The sequence below is a fragment of the Bos mutus genome, chromosome 24 (assembly GCF_027580195.1).
Source record: "Bos mutus isolate GX-2022 chromosome 24, NWIPB_WYAK_1.1, whole genome shotgun sequence".
Classification (NCBI taxonomy): domain Eukaryota; kingdom Metazoa; phylum Chordata; class Mammalia; order Artiodactyla; family Bovidae; genus Bos; species Bos mutus.
This window is the reverse complement of record NC_091640.1, coordinates 40,215,219-40,238,692: the sequence shown is the minus strand read 5'-3', so window position 1 is coordinate 40,238,692 and position 23,474 is coordinate 40,215,219. Positions and strand designations below refer to the sequence as shown.

General features: G+C 41.5%; 1 long non-coding RNA gene across 1 annotated transcript; it reads left to right on the top strand.

Moving 5' to 3' along the window:
• The first annotated feature begins 11,105 nt into the window (after positions 1 to 11,105).
• LOC138985384 (uncharacterized) lies at positions 11,106 to 23,168 on the top strand. Its single transcript, XR_011462443.1, has 3 exons — positions 11,106 to 11,928; positions 21,399 to 21,478; positions 22,867 to 23,168. It is a non-coding gene; the product is annotated as an uncharacterized lncRNA (long non-coding RNA).
• Positions 23,169 to 23,474: the final 306 nt, after the last annotated feature.

The following is a 23,474-nucleotide window of genomic DNA, read 5'->3' as shown; positions in this document are numbered from 1 at the left end:
CCATCTATGGGGAATTTTATAGCTGTACCGGCAAGCCTATCCAACTGGGGCACTGGCAGACACTGCATAGGTGAAAAATCCTAAAACTAAGTCGTGGTTCAGGGAAGACGAGATATTGAGGTTGATGACCCAGGTTCTGAGAAAGGGCTAACGGGCTGTGGGAGGCTGGCTTGGCCCGGAGGCCTGTGGCTTTCGCTGGCAGCAGTCCTGGTCGGGCAGTTCTCCTGGACAGTGATACTGGTCCTGTGATCGAGGTCTCAGAGCTGTCACCACCAAGCCTGGAGCTCGAGCTGGGCTCTGGCTGGGTGCCACCCCTGGGGAAGCTCAGATCCCTCCACGGAGGAGGAACAGCTGGACATGGAAGACAATGCCAGGCCATTCCTGCCCCACTTGGCCTCTGAGAGACATCTGGCCCCTTTTGCCTGACGAAGCCCCTGGCACTCCTGGACAAAGGTGGAAATCTTGAATGTTTTTTATAATGGGATTCTTGACTGTTGTAGCTGTTAATTGGAGAGAAAAAAGCACCATGGCTAAATCTGTACCCCAGGATTTAAAGCAGATCACACCTTATATACATACATTCTATGTGACGATAGAATTCTGCTGCTTCCATGAGTCTGAGAAATTATGCTAGGATATCTGAACTGTTGGGACCAGTAGAAGCTGGGATGGTTTGAGAAAGAGTCATGGCTTTCTTTGTGACAATTATCTCTCTATCTCTAATACATTCTTACCAATAAATAATTTTTGAGTACTTATCAATAGCAAATATTTATCAAACATCTATTTCTGCTTTATTGACTATGCCAAAACCTTTGACTGTGTGGATCACAATAAACTGTGGAAAATTCTGAAAGAGATGGGAATACCAGACCACCTGACCTGCCTCTTGAGAAATTTGTATGCAGGTCAGGAAGCAACAGTTAGAACTGGACATGGAACAACAGACTGGTTCCAAATAGGAAAAGGAGTTCGTCAAGGCTGTATATTGTCACCCTGCTTATTTAACTTATATGCAGAGTACATCATGAGAAACGCTGGACTGGAAGAAACACAAGCTGGAATCAAGATTGCCAGGAGAAATATCAATAACCTCATATATGCAGATGACACCACCCTTATGGCAGAAAGTGAAGAGGAACTCAAAAGCCTCTTGATGAAAGTGAAAGAGGAGAGTGAAAAAGTTGGCTTAAAGCTCAACATTCAGAAAACAAAGATCATGGCATCCGGTTCCACCGCTTCATGGGAAATAGATGGGGAAACAGTGGAAACAGTGTCAGACTTTATTTTTCTGGGCTCCAAAATTACTGCAGATGGTGACTGCAGCCATGAAATTAAAAGACGCTTACTCCTTGGAAGGAAAGTTATGACCAACCTAGATAGCATATTCAAAAGCAGAGACATTACTTTGCCAACAAAGGTTCGTTTAGTCAAGGCTATGGTTTTTCCTGTGGTCATGTACGGATGTGAGAGTTGGACTGTGAAGAAGGCTGAGCGCTGAAGAATTGATGCTTTTGAACTGTGGTGTTGGAGAAGACTCTTGAGAGTCCCTTGGACTGCAAGGAGATCCAACCAGTCCATTGTGAAGGAGATCAGCCCTGGGATTTCTTTGGAAGGAATGATGCTAAAGATGAAACTCCAGTACTTTGGCCACCTCATGTGAAGAGTTGATTCATTGGAAAAGACCCTGATGCTGGGAGGGATTGGGGGCAGGAGGAGAAGGGGACGACAGAGGATGAGATGGCTGGATGGCATCACTGACTCGATGGACGTGCGTCTCAGTGAACTCCGGGAGTTGGTGATGGACAGGGAGGCCTGGCATGCTGCGATTCATGGGGTCGCAAAGAGTCAGACATGACTGAGCGACTGATCTGATCTGGTCAAATATTTACTATATGAACCCTAGACACTTTACGGAGAAGATGAATGTTAAAATTACCTCCATTTCACAGATGAGGAAATGAAGACAAGAGAGAGGTTAAGTTACTAATGCAAAATCAAGTCACTCTCCCAAGTTCAGTGTCTACTCAGTGGCAGAATCAGAATTCAAACCCAGGGAGTCCAACTCAACAGCCCTGATTGGAACCATAAGAAAGTGCTAGACTTAACCCTGTAGAGAGCTCGAATAACTACAGCTAGGATATGGCTTTCTGTTTTCAAGTTTCTATGGAGTGTGGCTAGAGGGACAATCGGTAAAGAAATGACTATGAAACGACACAATAGAAATAACCTCACAATTAGGCATTAACCCTGCTTTCTCTGCCAACACAACCAGGAGAAGCCAGAGTTAAAATATTCCTGAAGGCTTTGGCATAACAAATTCAATCCCCCTCCCCAAATAGTTCAGTTCTTTACCAAGGTTCTCATCTATCAAGTGGACGAGCTGTGTGAATTGCTGACTGCTTCTTCTGAGTTCTTGAAATGTGGGTGCTGCCTCTTGTTAACCACAGTGGTCCAGTCAGAGCAGGTTCACGGAGGGGATGCTCACTGTCTCTGGGCTGTCCCCGTCTATGCCATGGAGACCCCCTTTCTACCCTACGAGTCAGATTCTTACTGTAAGTGAAACCATTGCAAGGAAGTGCAAGTGAGACTTAACCTCTTTCTGGTGAAAACAGGCAAAATCCAAGCAAGCTTTTATCTTGCTCGCATTGAGACTGGTCCCTGAGGAATAAACAGTAACTGCTGTGGGCTTTAGAGTTCACTGTGAAGCCCACACATCTGACTTTTGCTGAACGAGACCTTTTGAAGCTGAGTGGATTTCAGTTTGGCATTAAGTCTCAGAGCACAGCCTTGTTGACAAGTTCTCAAAATTCCAGGGCATGGTAAGTAATGGGACTGTCTTTAAAACCTAAAAAAGGTATGTAATTATCAAAGTATAATTTATCATGCCCATCATGGTAACTACAGTTTTATAATACTCCAAGTGATTCTTGTTCAACATACATAAATCAACATTTCTTACTTTTTAAATTCCCAATAAAACTTAAATGAGCAGAGTATAAAATACTGGGTTATGGAAACACCCAGAACTACTCCTGAACTCACACTAATGGGGCATCTATTGAAAATAATTCGCTTTACACATCATGTCTGTTAATTTTTGATGGAAGAAATTTTCCTATTTCAACAGGTTATTAAAATAACCATTTTACTGATTTTAAGTTTGAAAGTAGAAAATATAGAAAAATATGGACACAATCTAGTTAATGTTTTGCATATGTAAATTTTGATATTTTTCCTATACATATCTACTTCAATGTATTTTCTTGTAACAAAAAAGTTTTTTTTTTTCTCCTTTAGCCCATATTTCCTCAATAGCAGAGCTGGAGGTAGGAGCTCCAGGGCTAAGCTGGCCACATCTTTGCCCAAGCTCTGCTTGCTGCTAGATTTCACAAAGCTGGACCACTGTGTCTCAGAACAGTCCCTGGCTAAGCATCTGTAAAATATAATGTGTAGACATGATCTGAAAAGCCATAATGAGAATAAAGAGAATTATTTCCAATAGATGTTCTATTAGTGTAAATTTAAGATCTGTAAAATGTAATGGTGAAAGCCAGAGTACATAGCAAAATGCCCTAAATTTATGGTTATTAATGGTACAGTGGTGGTTCATGGGGACCTCAGTAAATGACAGTTGCTCTATGAATGGCAGCTATTCCACACACAGACTCCACACCACACCCCTAGATTCATTTACTGAACACCCCTGCCCCTTTGATGCTGAGTTTGTCCTTGTTTGTGAACTTCACACTCTTGTCAAAGGCAACCAGACATGTGTCTCTGAAGAGTTTCTAGATCTTTAACTCACCATCTGTTTACAGAGTGTTTATTTAGTGCCAGGAGTTGTTTCAGACACTGTTATACAGTTTGATATTCAGAAGGCTTATAAGATCAATACTGTGAGAGTGAAGAAGCCCACCAGGCTCCTCTGTCTATGGGATTTTCCAGGCAAGAATACTGGAGTGAGCTGCCATTCCCTTCTCCAGGGAATCTTCCCGACCCAGGGATCGAACCTAGATCTCCTGCATTGCAGGCAGGTTCTTTACCATCTGAGCCATCAGAGAAGTCCAATATTGTTAACCTTATGTTAAATATAAGGAAACTGAGAGTCAGTGGGGTTAACTGATGCAGAACTAGTTAGTATTAGAATTCTAATCCACATCCAGTCTTCTGATATAAATCCTGTTCTCATATTTGTTTGGTCGCCCAGTCATGTCTGACTCTTTGAGATCCCATGGACTATAGCACACCAGGCCTCCCATCGGTCACCATCTCCCAGAGTTTGCCCAAGTTCATGTCCATTGCATTGGTGATGCCATCCAGCCATCTCATCCTCTGTCGCTCCCTTTTCTTCCTGCCCTTAATCTTTCTTAGCATCAGGGTCTTTTCCCATAATTCAGCTCTTCACATCAGGTGACCAAAATTTCAGAGCTTCAGCTTCGGCATGAGTCCTTCCAATGAATATTCGGGGTTGATTTCCTTTGAGATTGACTAGTTTGGTCTTGCTGTCGAAGGGACTCTCAAGAGTCTTTTCTAGCACCACAGTTCGAAGGCATCAATTCTTTGGCCCTCTGAATAACCTGCCTCTGTCTGCACAACTTCTCTTCTTAGTAAAGAGGCTTATTACTATTCTGATTAGGACATGCCCTCAACTGCTACCTCAGAGGCACCGCATTGAGAGACAGCTAGCCTGGTGGTCAGTGTTGTGAGCCTTGCTTGCCAGGCCAGGGACTCTTGGGTTGTCATCCTGAGTTTATTACTCAAAGGCCATGTGGCCCAAGGCAAGCTACTTAGCTTGTCTGTGTTTCCATGTTTTCATATGTAAAATGGAGATAATCATAGAATTCCATAAGGGTACTGTGGGAATTAAATGGCTTAATACACCTAAGACCCATAGAACCCATCTCCACGAGAAACCTGTGAGTGGATACAGGACAGAGCGCATGAAGGACGGCCAATTGCACGGCTGCCTCAGGGCTCCGGAACCCATGCAGAGCGAGCCTGGTCTCTTTCTTCTCCTGGACCTTCCTCTTAGCCAAGCTGTGCCGACCATCAGCTCCCCGCGGGGCAAAGCACACTTTCTCCAGAGAGCAGGAAGCCCTCAGGCAGGTCCAAACGCAGCTGTTTCTCTAAGTCAAGCTTCTCTCCCAAACTCGCTTGTCCACAAAGCTCCTTATTACCCCATGTCCCTGAAACAATTCTGAGGACACAGTAGGTGCTCAATAAATGGTCACTGAATCAAACAAACGTCTAATTCCTGTTGGAAGTCTGATGTGAGGAAAAAAACAACACAGAGGCCTTTTGGCTTTCATGTTTATCTGTGTGTTGTTTTTATCGATTGATTCACTGATATACGGTTGATATACAATACTATGTAATTTGCAGGTATGCAATATAATGATGCATATTTTTTAAAGGTTATATTCCATTTACAATTAATATAAAATATTGGCTATATTCCCCATGTTGTACAATGCATACTGTGGCATGCATGCTCAGTCGTCCAACTCTTTGCACCCCTGTAAGAGCCCACCAGGCTCCTCTGTCCACAGAATTTCCCGGGCAAGAATACTGGAGTGGGGTGCCATTTCCTACTGCAGAGGATCTTCCTGACCCAGGGATCGAAAGTGCATCTCCTCTGCCTCCTGCATTCACAGGCAGATTCTTTACCCCTGGTGCCAACTGGGAAACCCCGTACAGTGTATCCTTATAGCTTATTTTATGCATAATAGTTTATACTTCTTAATCCTCTACCCCTATATTGTCCCTCCTCCTTCTCTCTCCCCACTAGTAATATCTCTAGTTTGTTCTCTGTGTTTGTGAGTTATCTTTTTTGTTATGTTCACTAGTTTGTTGTATTTTTTAAATTTCACACAGAAGTGATATCATTCAGTATCTGCCTTTCTCTGTCCGACTTGTTCCACTTAGCACAATGCCCTCTAAGTCCGTCCATGTTGCTGCAAACAGCAAAATTTCATTCCTTGTTTATGGCTGAGTGGTGTTATCCTGATTGCTTTTCATTGCGTCTCTGTTCCTATATTTTGACATTTGTCTTCCTAGAGCACCCCTCTTTTTACCTACATCCTGCGTGTCCGGGCTCATCGCAAAATCCAGAAGTGTTTTAATGGAAGTATAATTGACATATGACGTTGTATTACTTTCAGGTGTACCACATAATGATCCATTATTTGTAAACATTGTGAAATGATCCCAACAAGGAGTCTAGTTAACATCCGTTGTCACACACAGTTACAGAATTTTGTTTTCACGCACAGTTACAGAATCTTGTTTTCTTGTGATGGGAACTCTTAAGATCTTCTCTCTTAGCAACTTTCAAACAAGCAACATTGTGTTAACTTTAGTCACCACGGTGTACAATTTGTTGTCAGGGCATTTATTTCATAACTTAAGGTTTGTGGGTTTTGCCCACTTCACTCATGTTGCCCATCTTCACCTCTGCAACCCCTACTCCATTCTCCGGATCTATGAGCTCCTTTGTTTGCTTGTTTTCAGAACCCCCAGTTTAGCTCCCATCACTGCAGCTCCTTGAACAAAGCTTGGTCCCACAAGCCGAGTCTATTTCATCTCTCAGAAGAGACCTCACCTCAAACAATGATAATTGAGCTTTTAGAAGGGTTGCCCCCAGAGAGAGATCCGTTTTGCTATCCCCACTCCTTTCCTTCTCAGGAAATCCTTCTGTAGGGAGAATGCTACTTCTCCTTACTTCCATTTCCCCTGCATCCTCCCGTTTGTCCCTGTGGAGCTGAGTAACCACTGAAGGCGTTTATAGTCCTGCTCATTTGGGCCCGATCCTCAGAGCACACTTCATGCTGAACCGCAGTGAAGGAATGAGGAAATAAAAAGATGCTTTGATTAAAAGCTGAGAGAGTAATTAAACACCGAGTTGACATCACGCATAAGTTCATAATGGAAAGCAAGGTCGTGAGTTTAAGAACAAAGAGAATCCACGTAACATCCTCAGACCCAAGCAGAGCTTCATTAAAGATTGAAGTTTCAAATTATTGTGAAATTTTAAGATGATAAATTTTTTAATGGCTCAGAAAATAAAAAATAGAAGCAAAAAGACAAAAGTTCAGTCAAGGGAAACATACAGCCCCATCTGAGACAGTTGCTTCAAACAGGAAATGTAAAATAGGCATGGTATGTTATTGAACTTACATGTTTGATTAAATTATAAGCTGGAATCTCATTTTAAAACTCCTCCAATGGCCTATTACTGTTTTAATTTCAGATTTGGCGTGAACCATGTTAGCAGAACAAAGCTCCCATCCCTGTCAAGGTGAAGCCCTGAGTTGGAGGAATTCTACATCCAGTTTTAAATTCTTGTTCGAGTAGGATTTGCAGGCAGAGAGCTTGGGATCAAGTCCTTGTTCTGTCACTTTCTAGCTGTGTGACCTGGGGCCAACTACTTAACATATCTAAACCTCAATTCCCTCCTCTGAGGGACAGGGGTAATAATAATTTGGGATTGCTATGAAGATTAAATGAGATGAAGCAGGTAAACTGTTTAGCTCAGCTCTTGGCAGAAAGTAATCGGTGAATGTTAGTGATGATGAGTACTATTACAATTGCTCTTCTACTAGTTTCGTGACCTGATAAAGCAAGTTTTCAGTCTGGCTGAGTTGTTTTTTTTTTTTGAGGATTAGACTATGTATAACAGTGGCCCAGAGTTGGGCTCCAATAAGTGATAATATTGGGGCTTCCCTTGTAGCTCAGTCAGTAAAGAATCTGCCTGCAATGCAGGAGACCCTGGTTTGATTCCTGAGTCAGGAAGATCCCCTGAAGAAGGAAATGGCAACCCACTCCAGTATTCTTGCCTGGAGAATCCCATGGACAGAGGGGCCTGGCAGGCCACAGTCCATGGGGTCACAAAGAGTGGGGCACGATTTAGCAACTAAACAACAAATATAATATCAACATCATCGTGATCTACCTGGGCCATTACTTGATTTTCAAGTGTTTGCATTTTAGCTGAAAGGAAGGGAGTTAAGATGCCTCTATACTTAGAGTGAGAAAGACAAACACCATATGATATCACTTATATGTGGAATCCAGACTATGACTACAAATGAACTTATCTACAAAACAGAAACAGACTCACAGACATAGAGAACAAACTTGTGGTTGCCAAAGGGGAGGGGGTAGGCAAGGGATGGGCCAGGAGTATGGGGTGAGCAGATGCAAGCTATTATAGAGAGAATGGATAAACAACAGGGTCCCACTGTATAGTACAAGGAGATATATTCAATATCCTGTAATAAACCACAATGGAAAAGAATATGAAAATGAGTATATATATCTATATATACATATATGCTGCTGCTGCTAAGTTGCTTCAGTATTAAGTATGGGGTTAAGTATGGGAAATGCTTTAAAATTTTTGCAGTTATGAATTATGTCCAACTAAGTCAATTTTATTTGCACATTAGCACATGTCCTGTGGTTGCACAGTCTTATCTCTTGTGCTTGTCCCCTCGCAAGCTCTAGGCAGGCACCCAGGCTTCTTCTCACCAGCCCAAGCAGGACCCGTGTTCCACTGCTCAGAGTTCTGGTCTTTGCAAATACGTGTGCACTGCCTACTGCCCCAGCTAAGTTCCTGAGGGAGGCACTTGTTGGAGTGGCTGTAAATTGGTGGGATCTTGACCACCCCCTACCCCCACCCCCCAGTCTGGAGACTAGACTTAAAGAAAGCAGTTGCCCAACTTCCTGTCTGGTTTCCCTACAAGGTTTTGACGTCATAAGTCCAAAAGAGAGAGCTCAGAACCAAGGAAAGCATGCGGAAGGAGAAATTTTAAAATTTGGTTGAGTTTAAACCAAAAATTACTGCAAAATCTATGATCTGAACTGTCTTTTTAAGGAAGGTTTTGTGTATGTTTTCCATTTCCAGGCAGCTATGAGAGCTTGAGAAAGACTTCAGTTTAGTTCTAAGAAAACAAAAAAGTTATTTTTTTGTACGCCTCGGTTTGGTTAAAAATCATGCAGGCTCTATCTCCAGAACTTTTTAGAACTCAAAAACAAAATTAATGAAAACATGATGGGAAAGAAAGCAAAACATGTTTTCTTTTTTTTGAAAGGGAAAGAAAACCTTTGCCGTGGTTTGTGGCTCTATAAAAATTTGTGTATTTGGTTCAATTTGTTCTGCAGTTCAGTAAATTGGAGCAGTTTGTTTTGGCTTTTGGTTCAGCTCACATCCCTGTAAATTTGTCCTTTGAGAAGCAAATATGCTCCCAAAGAATAAGTCTAGAATAGTACCTTTGTCGTTGTTGTTCAGTTGCTAAGTCATGCCCGACTCTTTGTGACCCCATGGACTGTAGCACGCCAGGCTTCCCTGTTCTTCACCATCTCCCAGAGTTTGCTTAAATTCATGTCCGTTGACTGGTACCTTATGCCCCACAAAATCTCCTCTATCAACTTGTCAGCATATGAAATACAAGGTGTGGAATCAAATGCGCTCTCAGAGGCTTCTGTCTCCATGTATGGACTTGTGGCCTCAGGGAAGCCCAGTCTCATTCTGATCCTGAGATATTCTCTGAAGCTCCCAGGCAAGCTGGATTCACTGAGAAGCTACTGCAGCTTAACCTTAGGGCATCTCACTTGCTCAAGATACTTCCAAGGCACCAAGCGAGTCCCTAGTGATGAGCTCACATTGTAGAATTTTTTTAAAAATGAAATGTATAAAAGTAAGGAAGTAATTTTAGCTACAATCCACTTGACTTCCCCTCCAATTGCTCTTCCCTCCAGTTCAAAAGGCATTGGAGCAAATAAACATCATGGTGGGGTGGGGGGCATATGGGAAGAATTTGGATAAGGTACGTATCTTGTTTGGAGGATTCTCTGTCACTTCTATGGATAATTAAATCATTGCTAGCCATCCTGGGGTGGCTTCCAGGATGACGCGACACTCACTGTATTCCATGATTAGTGCCATGACATGAAGGTGCAGAACTGGAGGTCAGATGGAGATACAAGAAGCAAATCTTTGGAAAGTTCTTTCAGCTGTTAAATGTGGTGGTACATTGTTTGCACACTTGGGTATAATAACTCTTCCCACTCTGCACACTCACTCTTTCACATTGTTTTTGCTGCACCTCCCATGAAGAAATGGTGTCTGTTTCCCAATGTCTTGAATTCAGGCTACACATGAGGCATAGTTTGACCAACAAAATATAGCAGAAGTGATGGATTCAGTTTCTAAAAGTCAGTGAGTTGTTTAGGCTGAGGGCGTTTGGAGTCCACTCTCACCCTATTTCTGTCATATGAAGAAGTCCAGGCCTGCTCCCTTGAAGATGAGCATCCATAAGGAAAGAGGTGTCCAGCTGACAGCCAATACCAACCAGTGGAGCCACCCGACGACTGCAGCTCCAGGAGTGATGGCGGGTGAGACCAGCAGAACCACCCAGCTGAGCCCAGCCCAGCTCGCTGACCCAGAGAATCATGAACAAATATAATATTCATTGTTTAAAGTAGTTATGTTTAAGAATGACTTGTTATACTACAACAGAAACTAACTTATACAGGTAAAATTGTACACAGTAGATTTGGTTCTCATCCATGCATAGTAAAATCAGAAGTGGTCTTCTGTCTGGGGTATTTTCAACAATGCCATGTATAAAATTATAAGTCATACATTTTCCTTTGTTACTTTCCATCCTTCCTTCTTTTCTTCTCTTTCTCTCTCTTCTTTTATCATGAGAATGATGTATTCGATGAGACTCAAGCCTCTTAAAATGCAATTTGTAAAGATGCTTCAGAAAGTTTTAGTATAAGAAGTAAGAACTCATAGACTTGTTATTTGAATGTATAAGAAGAGGATCTTCTCTTATGATCTTTAAATTTATGTTTTATTATTAAAAAACACAAAGAAAAATCAGGTTAAAAAAATAAATAGCACACCCTAATAGAGCACACCCTTGTTTAACGTATATGCAGAGTACATCGTAAGAAATGCTGGGCTGGATGAACCACAAGCTGGAATCAAGACTGCCAGGAGAAATATCAATAACCTCAGATATGCAGATGACACCAGCCTTATGGCAGAAAGCGAAGAACTAAAAAGCCTGTTGATGAAAGTGAAAGAGGAGAGTGAAAAGGTTGGCTTAAAGTTCAACATTCAGAAAACTAAGATCATGGCACCTGGTCCCATCACTTTATGGGAAATAGATGGGGAAACAGTGGAAACAGTGTCGGACTTTATTTTTTTGGGCTCCAAAATCACTGCAGATGGTGACTGCAGCCATAAAACTAAAAGACGCTTACTCCATGGAGGGAAAGTTATGACCAACCTAGACAGCACATTAAAAGCAGAGATAGTACTCTGCCAGCAAAAGTCTGTCTAGTCAAAGCTATGGTTTTTCCACTGGTCATGTATGGATGTGAGAGTTGAACCATAAAGAAGGCTGAGTGCTGAAGAACTGATGCTTTTGAATTGCGGTGTTGGAGAAGACTCTTGAGAGTCCCTTGGACAGCAAGGAGATCCAACCAGTCCATCCTAAAGGAAATCAGTCCTGAATATTCATTGGAAGGACCAATGTTGAAGCTGAAACTCCAATACTTTGGCCACCTAATGTGAAGAACTGACTCATTTGAAAAGACGCTGATGCTGGGAAAGATTGAAGGTGGGAGGAGAAGGGGACAACAGAGGATTATGTGGTTGAATGGCATCACCGACTCAATAGACATGAATTTGAGTAAACTCTGGGAGTTGGTGATGGACAGGGAGGCCTGGCGTGCTGCAGGCCATGGGTCACAAAGAGTTGGACATGACTGAGTGACTGAACTGAACTGAACGGAATAGAGCACAATTCTGCAGTGTAGATGGTTTTTACTTTCAAGCCAATAAAAAGAAGAAAAAAAGAACTAAAAAATTGTTCCAAAGAAAAGAAGCAAAAGGAAAAATGACAATTAAAGGTAATATATATGATACTTGATTGGATCTTGAACCAGAAAAAAATTAATTTTCTTATTTTATTATGAGGACATTAGTGGGATAATTCTGAAATTTGAATAAGGTTTGTAGAGTAGATCATAGTGTTGCATCAATGTCAACTTTATGCTTTGAAAATCATTTCATGGTCATATAAGAGAAAGTCATTTTTAAAAAGAAATACATAGTGAAGTATTTAGGAGCAAAGAAGCATGATGTCTATATCTTACTCTCAAATGTGTATACAAATGTGTAAGAAAATGGTATACAAATATAGTTTTAAATATGTGTGTGTGTGTGTGTGTGTGTGTATAACCAAATAATAAAGCAAAAGAAGTAAAATATTATTATTGGGGAATTATGGGCTAAGAATATGTAGGAATTCTCTGTACCATTTTGAAACTTTTCTCTGTCCAAAATTATTTCAAATTAAAGTGTTGATTTTTTTAAAAAGTAATGGGAAGATGAAACAAAAGTGATAAAGATGAACAATTAAATAAATTGAAATTATTCTTTCAGTGCAGAGCAAACTGTAAGAACAACATGGGTCGACAAGAAAAAAGGAAATTAAAGTTTTAAACAGGAGCAGACATATTTTAATACCTAAAATTAACAAAAGAACTGAGGGCTTTACTCAAGATGTGTTTAGGAGGTAGGCAAGTATAGTTAAGGGCAGCAATTGGAGAAAATAAAAGCATTTCACTTTTGTGCCCCGAGCTCAGATTGTTCAACGCACGAATGTTGCTCTATGACCTTACCGGAATCTGGAAGAGAATCCTGAAAGCCGAGGGCTGAAAAAAAAGAGGATATAGAACCTATTTCTTCACAGGTGTTATAGCAGAGGGTGGTGTAGCCGAGGAGATGCTGCTTTCAGGAGTCAGAATGCCAGGATTTACGTTCAGCCCCCAGGCTCTGGAGACATCACTCAACTCACTGGATCTTGGCTCAGTTATCTATAGATTCAGAAGCAGTAAACCAGCGACCTGGGAGTCCTCCATGCTTTAGGGGCTAGGTTTTTATTAACCTTTCTGTATGTTTGTTGTTGATGTTTATCCTTTTCAACCGTTTTGAGTCATGAGATTAGCATCAGCAGTGGAAGAACACAGACTTCTGTTTGCTGACCTACTTCAGAGAGCCTTTGGTGTCTCCTGGTTAAAAATAATTTGCTTGGCTCCAAAAAGATGGTTGTGAAACTTTTTGACAGGACCTTATATGGAAGGACTCGACTGTGGTTAGCCGGTTTCAAACGGTGCATGTTGATGTTGTGAAGACAAGCTCTTTCCAGAATACTCTTGTAGAAAAAGAGGCTGCTGTGTCACCTTGATTCTGAGTTCAGTCCGACTCCTACAATGACTTTCAAAGATGATGACCTTCCCAAATCCCTCCAGCTCTTATCCTCAGACACCCAACTCCGTGTCCTTTTCGGGTTTACTCCTCGCACTTTCTCTTCTTTCCCTCCCTCTCCCTCCCCGCCCCCTGCCTCTCTCCACCTATTTTCTGTTCCATTTACTTTCACTGACTATTCTACTCTCTGGAAGAATGCCTAGGGCTCACTGTCTTACAGACTTTCAGTAAACAGAAGAGTTTTATTGTGTCATTGGGGCTAATCTAGCTAGTTGATGGAACTGCTGAATCTGTTAAACCTGTAAAATGTCATTCTTGGGATTATGTTAAGCCTTGTGATTAGTTAATAAAAACCATTACCCTGCAAAAAGCCTATTTGGCAATTGTGTTCTCATCTTCAATGTCCCATCTGCCCCCTCTCCCCGCATCGCCCTCCTCCTCTGGCTGCTGCTCAGGGCAGGGGTCCATATCCTGGTACCTTTGCCCTGTGAAGGGAAAGTGAGAGTCATTCAGTCATCTCCAACTCTTAGCCATCCATGAACTGTAGGCTGCCAGGCTCCTCTGTCCATGGGATTCTCCAGCCAAGAATACTAGCCCATATGCCTCTGCCCTAGCAGATGTCATAGTGTCCGATACTCAGCAATGATGCTGGATTCAGAAAGAGATAGGGAACTAGAAAGAGTAGGTGTGCCAGGTAGAAATACACACAGGCAGACTGGAAAGGGAAGAATGAGAGAAGCAGGAGACTCAGTTCCTTTGATGGTGACTATTTAATTTTCCTAATGTGCTTCCTGATTTCCCTCCCCCTCCCCTTCCCCTTCCCCGCCCCTGCCTTCTTCTTCTTCGTCTGCCCTTTGTTAAATCTCATTCACATCTTTTCTCTAGGTTGTCTCATAGTTCCTTTCTCATCAGGTATTCCAGTGACCTTATCCTTTCCAGGCCTTTCCACCACAAGACCCCCATTCCACCCCCTCTGCTTAGGCAACATGCACTACCCTGGTAGCTCTTCCCAGGCACAAGGATATTTGCATTTTCAACTGGGTTTCCCTGACTTTCGGATCTTTTTAGAGACCCAGCAGTCAAATAAGGGTTGTCTGTATTTAAGAAATCACCCACCGTGATCCATTCTGGTTTGGATGAAAAACTGTAGTGTTTTATTCATTTGGCGGACAGCTCTTGGCATTTGGTTTTTATTCAATGTCATCATTTGGTAATGTTATTTTTTAATATTCCTGACTGGCTTTAAAAAAACAATTAAGGACTTTGGAAGTATGAAACAGTAATCAAAAGTCAGTATTTTTAAAAATTATGAAATGGAAATGAGGAAGAGCCTAAATAAATAGTGGCAGATGGTGGAGGACTGGAAATTAGAATGATGGAGAACAGGACAAAGGAGCCTTAACCAAGGAAAAGAAACATCTGTGCATATTTAGTATCTTAATTCAGGTGGATGTCAAGGAGTGTCAGCTGTGAATGAAACAAGGGAAGCGAGATGCCCTCATTCATATATCACCAACCGTCAGGGAAATGCAAATCAAAACTCACATCTCTTAGGATGACTGTTATCAACAAGACAAGAAATAACCTTTGGCCAGGATTTGGAGGAAAGAGAACCCATGTTCTCTGTTAACAGGAATGTAACCTGGTGCAGCTACCGTGGAAGGAGATTCCTCAAAAAAATTAAAAGTCCCCAGCAATCCTACTTCTGGGTATTTATCCAAAGAGAATGAATACAGGATGTTAAAGAGGTAGTGCTTTCCCATGTTCACTGTCGCATTTTTCACAGTGGCCCAAATATGGAAATAATTTAAATGTCTGTCAGTGGATAAATGGATAAAGAAGATGTGGTATGTACTCATTCAATGGAATATTATACAGCCACAAGTAAGGACAACCTTCCACTTGTGGCAACATGCATGGATCCTGAGAACATCATGCTAAGTGGAATAAGTCAGAGAAAGACAAATATTGTGTGGCATCACCTATATGAGGGATATATGACATAACCCAAAGCCACATCTTCAGGTCTCAGTCTCAAAGAGGAGCCAGACAAGGTACATAAACACAAGGAACACAAAGATTGAGTCCTAACTGCAGCCAGGTGAAGAGATGGGGGAGAGTTTGCTTCCTGGTACCTTGGTCCATGTGCTTCGTAGGGTCTCACTCCCACCAAAGGCTTGTCTCTACTCCTGAACACCTTCCTAAGCTTCCCTTTCGAGGGAGGGCACAGTTGAGCATCATGCCTATCCACACCCGGAAGATACTGCTCTTTCTTTAGCTAAGTTTCCATTAAGGAGAAGTTACTGCATGATTTGATTGGCAGTTCAAAGAATAAGCAGAAGTCTGAAAATCAATTCATAGCAGATCTGGAGTCTGCAGGGACCACCAGTGTCCCCATAAAAGTTGGTAGTAGCCTCTTATGAAACATTCATTGGGATTGTGGTTTTGAAAACGACAAATCAATTTAAAGTAATGTTTCTTCTGGTAGACAGAGAAACGCAGCTAGCCTCACACCCATCCCAGGCTGACATTTCCCTGAACCTCCAACTTCATCCTTTCAGTGTGTCGCAAATGTGTGACACAAATGTAGCAGAACTGAGTGCTCCCACAACGGTGCCAGACGCTCTGAAAGGGCCAGCACAGCAGTCCGCATGCCCGACATAAATAAAGCATCAGCGACCACAGGACAACAGAAGGCGTAAGTGAACAGAGATGCACACAAGAGTCAGGTTTTGTAAGATCATCCCTGAGTGGTTGCAGCTATTGGCTTCATCATTTTTTCCCAGACCAGGGCTGAATGGTTGAGTAGGAAGACTTGGGAAGCCCCTAGCAATCAGGGAAGGATCCCAGACATGCAGAACTTCCAAGCAGCAAACACAGGCTGTCTTGCTGGGGAAATAGTTTTCTGGGAGGTTTAGGAAATGAATGGAGGAAGAAGCAGAAAGTGAAAGAGAAATGGGTAAGGGTGTCCTCTTTTTCAAAGTGAAATCCTCAAGTCTCAGAAAACTTTTCCTATTCGAACTGTGGTGCTGGAGAAGACTCTTGAGAGTCCCTTGGATTGCAAGGAGATCAAATCAGTCAATCCTAAAAGAAATTAACCCTGAATATTCATTGGAAGGACTGATACTGAAGCTGAAGCTCTAATACTCTGGCCACCTGATGTGAAGAGACGACTCATTGGAAAAGACCCTGATGCTGGGAAAAATTGAGGACAGGAGGAGAAGCAGGGGGCAGAGGATAAGATGGTTGGATGGCATCACTGACTCAATGGACATAAGTTTGAGCAAACTCCGGGAGATAGTGAAGGACAGGGAAGCCTGGCATGCTGCAGTCCATGGGGTGGCAAAGAATCAGATATGACTTGGCGATTGAACACCAACAACAACTGCATTTGACTCTAAATCCATAGGGGTTCATGGCTCATGCAAAGTCTAATGGCACCAAGCATGATGTTTCACAGGTAGGAGGAACCTACTGAAGGTATTGAACTATTTTTATCTTTAACTTGATTAATTCTTTCTTCCTTCTTTCCTCCAAACCCTGGATTCTCCTTTAACATGACTTTGGTTTCATGAAATCCTAACATCTGATTAGAAGTGGAAAGGCAGGCAGAGAAGACAGAATTATGTAAATTGAAATTAGTATAAATAGTAAATTTGAGGACTTCCCTGGTGGCTCAGATGGTAAAGAATCTGCCTGCAATGTGGGAGACCTGGGTTATATCCCTGGGTTGGGAAGATTCCCTGGAGGAGGGCATGGCAACCCACTTCAATATTCCTGCCTGGAGAATCCCCATGGACAGAGAAGCTTGGTGGGCTAAAGTCCATGGGGTCACAAAGATACTTTCACTTCCAGTCAAGACGGAATGTAGAAAAAAGAGGACAAAATCCATGAAACAATGATTTTCAGAAATTGGACATAAGCAGAGGAAAGTGATTCCTGAGAAAGGAGAAACAGACGAGGTTAGCCCACCATCACCTGGAGGGGAGGGCCATCAGGTAGAGCCAGGCAGGCTCTCTGAGTTCACGAGAAGGTGCTGGGAGGACGAGGAAGTCAGAAGGGCTGGAGTTCTCTGGGCAGAGAACCAGAGAGGCAAGAGCTCCACAGACAGAACTCAAAATCTGCAGAGGGCCCCCTCCCCTCAGCTTGCAGAATGCTGATCAGCATCTGCACGTGATGAAACTACCGAGGCCAGGAAAAGAACCACCAGAAAGGATTACAGAGAACAGCTGCTTCAGCTCACACGGGACCAGCCATCATTCGGGCAAAAAACTGGAACCCTTGTCATTTATACCACATCAGTTGGGGTGGAGTGGGTGGAGGAGGGATAGAGTAGGAGTCTGCATAAGCAGATGCAAACTATTATATATAGGATGGATAACTATGATCCTACTGAATAGCACAGGGAGCTATATTAATATCCTGTAATAAAAACCATAGTAGAAAAGAGTATGAAAAAGAACATACGTGTGTGTATATAACTGAATCACTCTACTGTACAGTAGAAATTAACACGGCACTGTAAATCAACTATAGTTCAATAAGATAAATTTAAAACTTATATTATCAGTTTAAAGACTCATGTAGTACTGACTTAGTAGTGAAAAAAACTTCAAAAGGGGATCTGCTTGGACCCAGTCAACAAAGCTAAAAGCAAGCCACAAAAGGATCCAATCCTTTTGAAGGAAATGAATGGCATTCCAGAACAAAGCTCAGAAATGTATATAGTAACACAAAATATCCAGATTCTAGCAAGGTAAAATTCAAACCATTATTGTTATCCAATCAGAAAGTGCTAGACAGGCAAGGAAACAGGAAAAGATGACTCAGTTGCAGAATGGAGGTGGGTGGGTGGGGAGGCATTTGCAGCTCTGATACTTAAGGAAGAAATAATATTAATTCTATACAAACTCATCAATGAAATTCCAGATGAGGGAATACTCACCTATTCATTCTATGAGGCCAGCATTCCTTGGATACAAAACCAGACAAAAATATTACAAGAAAGATGACTAACATCCTTAAGAATATAGATGTAAAAATCCTTAACAAAGTTGTAGCAAATTTAATCAAACAATATATTTAAAGGATAACATGTCGGGTCCAAATGGGGTTTATTCTAGAAATACAAGGTTGATTTAATGTTTGAAAATCAATCATATAAGTCATATATTAACATGCTACATGATCACCTCAATAAATGCAGAAAAACTACTTGGCAAAATTCAACATCTGATAAAAACTGATATTCCTGATTAAACAAACTGTTTACAGACTAGAAATAGAAGGAAATTTCCTTGACCCAATAAGCAGCATCTACAAACCACCTACAGCTAACATCATACTTAGTGGCTATAGACTGGAGTCTTTCTCTCTGAGATCAGAAACAAGGAAAAGATGTCCACTCTCACCACTACTATTTAACATTGTACTAGAGGTCCTAACCAATGCAATTAGAGAGGGGAAAGAAAGAAGAATCTTTTAGATTAGAAAGGAAGAAGGGAAACAGCCACGAGCAAAAATTATCTAGGAATATGAAGAGACTTTGGTATATATGTGTGTGTGTGCTAAAACTTTTCAACTTATATTTTAAACATGTACTGTTTCTTTTATATCCACTATACCTTAATTTCCTAAATTGTTCAATTAGGAAAAATAATACTATTTGTGTGTGTGTGCAACCTTCTAGTTTTCAAAGAAATACTACTTTCATTTCTGATTTTCCCAAGACCCTTGGGGAGTTAGGAGGTGGCATAGTGCTGTTTCCATTATTCAGAGGATGTCTGATCTCAGAGAGGCAAAGAATCTTGAAGTTCCCATGGTCAAACAGTTGTAGACCCACAGTTAGAATCCACTGGAACAATCACAATACCTGTGCTGTTTAGAATACAAGTCTCAGGGGGAACATTGTAGTTGACTTGTTGGAGATTCCATTAGCCACATTCAACCAATAAATCTCCAACATCATTGATAATAGGTTTAGAATAAGATCAAAGTTACAAGTGATAGTTTGAGAGGATTTTCAATCACAAAATGCAAAGTACCTTACACTCCAGCCACCCTGATGAGTTATTGGATAGTTTATTGATCAATCATGTTGGGTAATCATTGTAAATCTGGAAGCTGTAGGACAGAGAACCTGTGTAATGGCACCCAAGTCATTCCCAATAAAAGAAGGAGTGCATAAAGGAAGGTTTTCTTTATGACTAACACACTCTCCTTGTGACTCTCAGATTCCTAGCGATGCGCTTCTTCTTAATGACGGATGCATTTTCACTCCATGTGTATTTGAGTTTTTCCTTTATCTAAAACATCTAATAGCCAGTGAAGGACAGGGATGGCCCCTGCAGTTCAAAGATCTACACTGTATCTGTAAAAAGGTTTGAATACATATGGGAAACATAAAATCCCAAGTCCTGCTTTATTGCTCCCCAGCTAGGTTTCTTGGACAAGACTTGCACCTGAGCTCCAGCTTTCACATTGCATCTAAGGAGGGCAGATTGTTATGGAGGAATATCTGAAAGTGACCCTGTTGCCCTTCCAATCAGTCTTTCTAGGAAATGAGGGCTAAAGTAGGCAAATGATACAATCATTGTTTTTATTTTCAGTTTTCTACCGCAAACTGGTCTGTTTAACTTGTGAACTAGACAGACTATTCATCCCTTGTCCGGGCCACCCCTTTCACCAATCCTTCTCAGTTAGCTTAATGAGCCCCATTTCACTGTCTGCCCTCTCCTCTCACTTTACTGGCTGTGCAAGATTCCTAGCTGCTTTTCAGTTCCTCCCTTGAACTTTAATCGTTCAAGGACATTTCTATTTCCTTCAGTGCAGTGTAAGCACCTTGAAAGCAGTATTACATTTCACTCAACTGTCTCCAATACTTCGGCCACCTGACATGAAGAGCCAACTCATTGGAAAGGACCCTGATGCTGAGAAAGACTATGGGCCGGAGGAGAAGGGGGAGACGGAGCATGAGATGGTTGGACAGTATCACCGTCTCAATGGACATGAATTTGAGCAAACTCCGGGAGATAGCAAAGGACAGTGAAGCCTGGCGTGCTGCAGCCCAGGAGGTCACAGAGTCGGACGTGATGTAGTGACTGAACAGCTACTGGCTCATCACACAAACCTCTCTCCTGGCTAATTCATAACACCAAGCAGATATGAAGATGGGTAAAAGAAAAGAATGCAACAGATAAAATGCACAACCATGTGTCCATAGCTTAGATTACGAAATGGCGCATTACCACGACCTTGGGGATCCCACCTGTGTCTCTCACCAGTCCGATCGTTGACATTGTTTAACTTAATCAAATTTAAAGTCACATAATATCTTAACAGGCAATGGCACCCCACTCCAGTACTCTTGCCTGGAAAATCCCATGGACCGAGGAGCCTGGTAGGCTGCAGTCCATGGGGTCGCTAAGAGTCGGGCACGACTGAGTGACTTCACTTTCACTTTTCACTTCCATGCATTGGAGAAGGAAATGGCAACCCACTCCAGTATTCTTGCCTGGAGAATCCCAGGGACAGAGGAGCCTAGTGGGCTGCCATCTATGGGGTCGCATAGAGTCAGACATGACTGAAGTGACTTAGCAATTAGCAATATCTTAACAATTTTGCTAAATGATACAAGGAATTTGGAACACCATACTTTGCATACTCCTTTTTTTGTAGTGCATTTTTTTAATGTTGCTTTTTAAACCCTACAGAGTTGATTGATACTGTTTTACACAGCCATCATTTGCATAGGTTTATCCCTCCTTGTGCTCCCTCTTACATCTCAGATCTACATTTGAAGTCCCCTTCCTTTTCATGAAACACTGCCTTCAGAATTTCATTAACAAAAGTTACTGCTAGAAGGCACATCCCTGGTGGTCCAATGGTTAAGACTCCCAGCTTCCAAGGCTGGAGGTGTTGGTTCTATCCCTGATCAGGTAACTAAGATCCCACAGGCCTTGAGGCATGGCAAAAAAAAAAAAAAAAATACCATCTGGAAAAGTTTTTATTGATCTGAAAAGTAGCTTATTTTACTTTCATTTCTGATAGATTTTCCTTTTGCCAAAAATACAATTCAAGTTGGCATCTGTTTTCTCTGTGTGTGTGCTAGGTCGCTTCAGTCATGTCCGACTGCAACGCTATGGGCTGTAGCCCACCAGGCTCCTGTGTCCATGGGATTCTACTTCTTCTGTGAGTCTATTTCTGTTTTGTAAACAAGTTCGTTTGTATCATTTTTTAAAGATTCTTATTAGGTTATCAATATCTTTAGTTATTTTGTAGCCCAGCAGGCTTTGTTGGTGTAAGTGGAAGAACTGGTCAGGGTATCTTGTATCCAGACTGTTGGAATCACAAACTTCTACAGTCTTTTCATTGTTATCGCAACAGTGATCATGTGTAAACATAGTCTCATTTACAACGATGGAAAAGATGTTACTTTGGGAAAATATGCTTCCTTTTCTTGTCGCCATAGCAAAGTTCTTGAGAGAGGGGGGAAAAGCAACAGAATCAAAGAACCAAGGTCATCAGGGAGACACAAAGGATTAAAAGCAGGCAAGTGGGAGGCGGGCTGTACTAACTCCTGAGCCGGAAGCAGTGAGCTCCCCTCAGTTGGATGGACTTCTGTGGTCAGGACAGGTGCATCTGAAGAGGCTTGGGAGGATAATGCTGGACATTAGCAAGGCTCTAAATTTAGATCTCTTTCCAGAAATGACACCCATTTAGATGGGGTTCTTAGACCCATCAGATACTGTTGATGAAAACTGTTTGGAAACTCATTTTTCTAGGTGTCTGCATCAGAAACTCTGTAACTCAACATGGATTATTATTTGTATTTCTGCCTGAAAATCCAACCAAATTTGAATGCTTTGCTTCCTGGTTCAAAGCTTGAACTTTGCTGTTTTCATTGAATGCCCCCAAACGGTAGATTAACATTAAATATTAACCAACTCTATATTGCTTACATTTAAAAGTATAATTTGATAAGAGCTTTTCTCTAACCTATCTAGTGAATGCACTTCAACTGTGAATGAATTCCATGAATATGTGTTCTATTCAACAATTAGTAGAATCTGAAAGAAGTAATTTCTTCTCTGTCAAGCCGTTTCCACTAGATTGTCAAATCTTATTGATTTGACTTCTGTATGTAATTTGTGGCTCCATGTAATTTGGGCCTTTGGGTCTCTTTTCATTTAATTTTAAAGTCTTCTGGGAATCACTTCTCTCGTGTCATGCATTACTTGAGAGCTCTGCAGAATAATTTTCCATTTCGATGAATGAACCAGGTAGGGAAGACAGTTAGGAAGATTCCAATCTCTACTAAGCACTGTTCACACCTGGAGAAGAGAAAAATAGGATATGTGTTTCTTTCTTGGCATTTTATAATTTTCCCCACATATATTAGTGGCATTTCTTAGCCATATTTATTAATTTCTCATGAAAATCCAGTCAAAATATTTTGATCTTACCAGTAATCTTTCAATATTTGCTGTTCTTTTAATAAGCCCTTATGACTGTTTTGATAAGTGGAGATGAATGATTGTTCTGAGACAAATTCACTTTTATCTGTTTTTTATTTTCAGATTTAGGACATGAGTTCGAGCAAATTCCGAGAGCTAGTGAAGGACCGGGAAGCCTAGCACGGTGCAGTCCATGGGGACACAGAGAATCAGATATGACTTTGCAACTGAAGAACAAGACTATGTAAATAAGTGTATGAGGGACTTCTGTGATGCTCCAGCGGCTGAGGCTCCACACTCCCAACGCCAGGGGGCCCAGATTCAATCCCTGGTCAGAGAACTAGATCCCACAGGCTGCAACCGAGAGTTCACATGCCGTAGCAAAGATGGAGCACATAAGATCCGGTGCAGCCAGATATTAAAGATTTAAGTAGAATATTTAAAAATAATAATAAACATAAAATAAAGTGCATTATAGGATAAAGTCTTTCAGTTATAAATATAACAGTTAATATATTGTTTAACTTATTCCTAACTGATAATCAGAATTTTTACTGATAGTTTTTGATTCTACTTCTGAAGATCTGCAATAGAAAGAGGTTTGATCCTGAATTCGAGCTGATGTAATAGGTCTCTGAAGTTATCTCATAGAAATGTTTAAATAGTGTTAGTCGCTCAGCTGTGTCTGACTCTTTGCTATCCCTCGAACTGTAGCCCACTAGGATCCTCTG